The sequence below is a fragment of the Nematolebias whitei genome, chromosome 2, assembly GCF_014905685.2.
Source record: "Nematolebias whitei isolate Nwh7 chromosome 2, NemWhi1, whole genome shotgun sequence".
Classification (NCBI taxonomy): Eukaryota; Metazoa; Chordata; class Actinopteri; order Cyprinodontiformes; family Rivulidae; genus Nematolebias; species Nematolebias whitei.
The window spans coordinates 50,900,376-50,906,627 of NC_056499.1; the positions used below are offsets into that span (position 1 = coordinate 50,900,376).

Sequence of the window (6,252 nt, forward strand, 5' to 3'; positions counted from 1 at the left end):
TATATACTGCACATAATTAGTTAGTTATTGCCAGTTGTAAAGTGTTATTTATGGAGCGTTCAACAATCTGACAGCTTGTGGATACTAATTGTCCTTTAGTCTTTTTGTACACTATGACATACTCCTGTATCGTCTGCCAGAGGGTAGTAGATGGAAGAATCCTTGTGCTGGGTGGGTGTGATCCTTAATGATGCTGTGTGCTGCCTTTACGTAGGCATCGGCTGTGGTAGATTTCCTGGATGGTGTGGAGACTGCTACCAGTGATGTCCTCTGCTGTTTGCACCACCCTCTGTAGTGCTTTTCAGCTCTGACTGGTTCCCGTACCGCCCTGTGATGCAGCCTGCCAACAGGCTCTCAATGGTGCACCTATAAAAGTTGGTGAGGATGCTGGTGTTTGGACCAGACTTCTTTAGTCTTCTTAGGAAGTAGAGTCTTTGTTTGGCTTTCTTGACCACAGTGTCTGTATGTAAATTCCAGGACAAATCCTCGGTAATGTGAACGCTGAGGAACTTGAAGCTGCTGGCCTGCTCCACCTCAGCGTTGTTTATGTTGATGGTGGAGTGCTGGCCTCCAATTGTTTCCTGAAGTCCACTATCATCTCCTTTGTTTTGCTGACATTTTGAGAGAGGTTATTTTCCTGACACCAGCTTGTCAGTGAGTTCACCTTGTCTCTGTAGGCACTCTCGTCATTGTTGGTGATGAGGCCCAGTATGGTGGTGCCATCAGTGTACTTGAGGATGATGTTAGAGCTGTGCTTGGTGATACATCCATCCATCTTTTACCCGCTTCTTCCATTTTGGGTCACGGAGGTTGCCGGTGCCCATGTCCAGCAATCATTGTGCGAGGGGCGGGTACACCCTGGACAGGTCGCAAGTCCATCATAGGGCCTTGGTGGTACAATTGTGTTTAAATATTGAGTACAGGAGTGGACTGAGGACACAGCCCTGAGGTGTACCGATGCTGAGGACTAGTGTGGAGGAAAGGTGACAGCCGATTCTCACTGCCTGTGGTCTATTGGTGAGGAAGTTCAGTATCCAGCAGCAGATAGACTTCTCCAGGCCCAATGTGGTGAGCTTGGATACCAGTTTGGAAGGGATTATGGTGTTGAATGCTGAGCTGTAGTCAATGAAGAGCATTCTCACGTACCTACCATCTGGAGAAGGTAAACACCTGTTTACCTTCTCCAGATGGCTGAGGGAGGTGTGAACTACTAAAGCAATGGCATCATCTGTAGACCTGTTTGCTCTGTATGTGAACTGTAGGGGGTCCAGGGTGTCAGGGAGGGAGACACAGATGTAAGTTTTGATAATTTGCTCAAAGCACTTCATGATGACAGATATGAGTGCTATGGGCCGAAAGTCATTAAGGCAGGATGCTGCAGTGGTCTTTGGGATGGGGACAACAGTTGAGGTCTTGAAGATTGTGGGCACAATATACTGACTCAGAGACAGGTTAAAGATGTTGGTAAACACCTTGGTGAGTTGATCAGCACACACTCTCAGCACCTGTTCTGGGATGCTATCAGGTCCTGGTGCCTTGTGAGGGTTTACCTTCTTAAACGCCCGTCTCACTGTACCATACCGTACCATACCATACCATACCATACCATACCATACCATACCATATCACTTTATTTATAAAGCACTTAAAACAGCAACAAGGACAACCAAAGTGCTGTACAGACAAAACAACAGGTAACACACAAAGCAAAATACAAAATGAGGTAAATCAGAATATAGACCAAAAACGATGCAGATAATGACGACAAACCAGTGTGGAGCATAAAGGATCAAAACACAGATCATCTTGTGTTGAAAGCTATTGAATAGTAGTGAGTTTTTAAACGGGACTTGAAAACAGAGAGGGAGGGGGCCTGTCTGACAAGCAGAGGTAACTCGTTCCAGAGTCTTAGTCCTGCTACAGAGAAGGCCCTGTCACCTCTGCGCTTAAGACAAGTTCCTAGAACTGTGAGGAGCAACTGGTCCGCTGACCTCAGGGAGCGTGGTGGGACATACGGTTGTAGCAAATCAGAGAGATGGGGGGGGGGGGGTGACACTGTTCAGTTATTTGTAGACATACATGAGTACTTTGAATACTTTGAACTGGATTCGAAAGTGAACCGGTAACCGGTGCAGTGTACTGTGCACTGTAGCAATGTCTAAGCAGAGTGTGGCATCCTCACTGTCTACATGTGGTCTGGTGGCACGTGTGGTGTTGTTTGCATCAAATTGGGCATAGAAGGTGTTGAGCTCGTCCAGAAAAGATGCGCTGGTCAGCTCCACAGACGTGTTTTTCCTCTTGTGGTCTAAGTGGAAATGCCTGAGCAAAATGACAAGTGGAAACATGTGAGAGTAAATGGTAAATAGACTGTACTTATATAGTGCCTTTCTATCTTATTTCAAGATACTCAAAGCACTTTACACTACAATCTGTGCCTCATTTACCCATTCATACAGCACTCTACTAGATCTCTACAAAGCTAATTGGACAAACCATTCTAAAGAGACTAATTAGTGCTTTAGATCACATTCATACACTGATGGGACACACATCAGTGTAGGATCCCTGGTTTCTCCCTGGCCTATCTACACTCACTCTCTCCACAGCTCATCTCTAATTACCCTGATGAGATCCACCTGCTGTTTTCCTAAGGAGGACTGATTGTGGTTGCCTACTTAAGCTGCGGCCAGACATCTCTCCAGTGCTGGGATAACTTCTGCCTATGGGTAAACTAGTGTCCAGTCACTAACCTGTTCCTTTACAGCCGATTCTGATCGACGACTTTCCTCTCCAGAACCTCCATGTCCTGCTCCTCTGAATTCCTTCCACGGGCCTCGTCCAGCACTCCACGGTGCACCTACAAAAGCAGCAGAGTCCGGTCTCATCAGCGATTAAACAAATTACTGGGTCTACCTGTTCCTCTCTCCACCGTGTCTCACCTATTCATCTCCATCGAAACCAGGACCTCACCTCTCCCTCGGCGCCTTCCCCTAAAACAACAAGTAAGACGACTTTGTTCATCTCAAGAATCTGTCAACAATATTGGATACTCACCTCTCCACCATTCTCTTCCAGCTCGTCTCTCCAACTCACCTGTAAATAAAGAACACTTATTTTGTATACCTGGTTGTCGTGTCTTCTTCCTCGGTCTGCCACTTCGGGGTTCTACATACGATAACATGATAGATTGTCCCAGCCAAACTGACCCCTCTGGCACGACTGGGGAGGACCCACTTCAACCAGGAAGTAGTCATAAAGGAGCTTCACAGATTCTAGCTCTACAGCACATTCTGAAACAACAAGAAACTATTCAAGAAAATCTCCTAGAATTGGGTAATATGGTTTTTTCTCTTCAACAAGGACAAACGATAACCCATCTCTCCTTCTTGAACAGCCCACAACCATGGACCCTACAGCAAACCGGCATGGTCAACATATCAGAGAACCTGACATCAAGCCTTCAGAGTTTTTTGAGGGTGACACAAGGAAGTGTGGTGATTTTCTGCTTCAATGCAATCTGGCATTCAGCCGTGCTCCTGGCAACTTACTCTTCTGACTCTTCATGTGTGTCATATATTGTTGCCTCTCTGAAAGGTCCAGCACTCCAGTGGGCCAACGCCTACCTCCACCGATGTCCTGTCGAGGCCTTGCTGTTTACTGACTTCATCAGATACTTTCTCAATGTCTTAGATTATCCTTTGCTGCAGGAGGAGGCCGCCCCAAAACTATTTTCAATCTGGCAGGGGGAAGAGACGGTGGCCAAGTTTTCCGTTCACTTCCATATCATACGATTGTGCCATCAAACTGTTACCCGGAGCTCCGCTACCCACTAGCCAGCTGTATAATATCTCTGGTCCTGAAAGAGTAACAATGAAGGAGTACATCGAGGCTTCTTTAAAGAGTGGAATCATCTGTCCGTCCACATCTTCCGTGGGTACCGGTTTCTTCTTCGTGGCCAAGAAAGATAAGTCTCTACGGCCATGTATAGACTATCGAGGGCTCAATCAGATCACAATTAAAAACAAGTACCCTCTCCCACTTATTGACTCGGTCTATGAGCAACTTCAGGAGGACACAGTATTTTTCAAACTAGATCTCAGAAATGCGTACCACCTTGTACGCATACGCCAGGGAGATGAATGGAAAACCACCTTCAAGACTCCTATGGGCCACTTCGAATAACTGGTCATGCCTTTTGGCTTAAACAACGCCCCTGCCATATTTCAGACTCTGATGAATGATGTGCTTCGGGACTTTCTTGGGGTGTTCATCTTTGTCTACCTAGATGATATTCTGATTTATTCCAAGAATCAGGAGCAACATACTCATCATGTGAAATCTGTCTTACAGCGACTACTAGAGGACCGTCAGTATGTCAAGACAGAAAAATGTGAATTTCACGTCTCTACAGTTTCCTTCCTGGGGTTCATATTTGAGAGAGGACAGGTAAGGTCAGACCCAGAGAAGATAAAAGCTGTAGTGGACTGGCCCACTCCCATAACACGCAAGCAGCTCCAACGCTTCCTGGGGTTTTCTAACTTTTACCGGCGCTTTATTAGAAACTATAGTAAAGTTGCTACCCCTCTAACCCGATTAACGTCCTCCCTCAGGAAGTTTAGTTGGCCTCCAGAGGCAGAGAAGGCCTTCACTGATCTCAAGACTCTGTTTTTAATGGCTCCCATTCTGTCTCACCCAGATGTCAACGGACAGTTTGTCGTGGAGGTGGACGCCTCTGAATCTGGGGTGAGGGCCGTTCTCTCTCAGAGGTCAGTGGAGAATAACAAGCTTCATCCCTGCGCCTTTTTCTCTCGACGCCTCTCCCCAGTCGAGAGCAACTATGATGTTGGGGATACGGAGCTTTTGGCCACAAAGATGGCATTGGAAGAGTGGCACCACTGGTTGGAGGGAGATGAGTCTCCGTTTATTGTCCTCACTGACCATAAGAATCTGGCGTATCTACAGAATGCAAAGAGACTCAATGCTCGGCAAGCACGATGGTCACTATTTTTTGCCAGGTTTCATTTCTCCGTCTCATACATTCCAGGGTCACGTAAAGTGAAACTGGATGCCCTCTCACGGCAGTTCACCATGGCTGAAGAACTCGATACTCCCGCCAACATCCTTCCTCCATCCTGCACAGCGGGCGTCATGACGTGGGAGATCGACAAGGTGATTCGGGAGGCACAGCAGACTGAACCAGACTCGGGTACTGGCCCAGGGATAAGAGATTCATCCCTTCCTCCGCCATCAGTAAGATACTTAACTGGATTCACTCTGCAAAGTTTACTTGTCACCCAGGTATCCGCCGCATGCTGCATCTCGCCAAATCTCACTTTTGGTGGCCCACTCTGGATAAGGATGTCAGGGACTTCGTCGCAGCTTGTCCTACCTGTGCACAAAGCAAACACAGCAATCAACCCCCGGTGGGGCTGTTGTTACCCCTTCCCATCCCCAGCCGCCCCTGGTCCCACATCGCCCTCGACTTTGTTACCGGCCTACCCATCTCCGATGGTAACACCACCATATGCACAAATATTGATCGTTTTTCCAAGTTTGCCCATTTCATCCCTCTTCCTAAGCTCCCCTCTGCTATGGAAACAGCCCAACTGGTAACTGTACACATTTTTCACCTTCACGGCATCCCTGTGGACATTGTTTCAGATACCATACCATACCATACCAACTTTATTTATAAAGCACCTTAAAACAACCATAGCTGACACAAAGTGCTGTACATTAAAACACAACACAATAAAAATGAAAATAAAAACAGTTTAAAAACAGAAAACATACAATTTAAAAATAGATCCTGCTGGTGTTAAAAACATACATTTTAAAAGCATACAAAATTTAAAAACTAGATCCCGCTGGTGTTAAAAGCCAAGTAGAATAAATGAGTTTTAAGACGAACTTTAAAAATGGACAGTGAAGGGGACTCTCTGACCTGCAAAGGCAAGTCGTTCCATAACTTAGGGCCCATGACAGAGAAAGCCCTGTCCCCTCTGAGCTTCCTTCTTGTTCTTGGTACCTCCAAGAGCAGCTGATCTGCTGACCTGAGAGACCGATAGGGTATGTAGGGATGAAGAAGCTCAGAGAGGTAAGCCGGGGCAAGATTATGCAGTGATTTAAAAACAAACATGAGAATTTTAAAATGAATCCTAAAATATACAGGCAGCCAGTGAAGTGAAGCCAGGACAGGGGTCACATGTTCCCTCTTTCGAGTTCCTGTTAAAAGTCGTGCAGCAGCATTCT

General features: G+C 46.4%; 1 long non-coding RNA gene across 1 annotated transcript; it reads right to left on the reverse strand.

Moving 5' to 3' along the window:
- Positions 1 to 2,827: 2,827 nt before the first annotated feature.
- Positions 2,828 to 3,163, reverse strand: LOC119430288. Its single transcript, XR_005187897.1, has 3 exons — positions 3,094 to 3,163; positions 2,940 to 2,990; positions 2,828 to 2,857 (listed from the first exon to the last, which is right to left on the reverse strand). It is a non-coding gene; the product is annotated as an uncharacterized LOC119430288 (long non-coding RNA).
- Between the last annotated feature and the right edge of the window lie 3,089 nt (positions 3,164 to 6,252).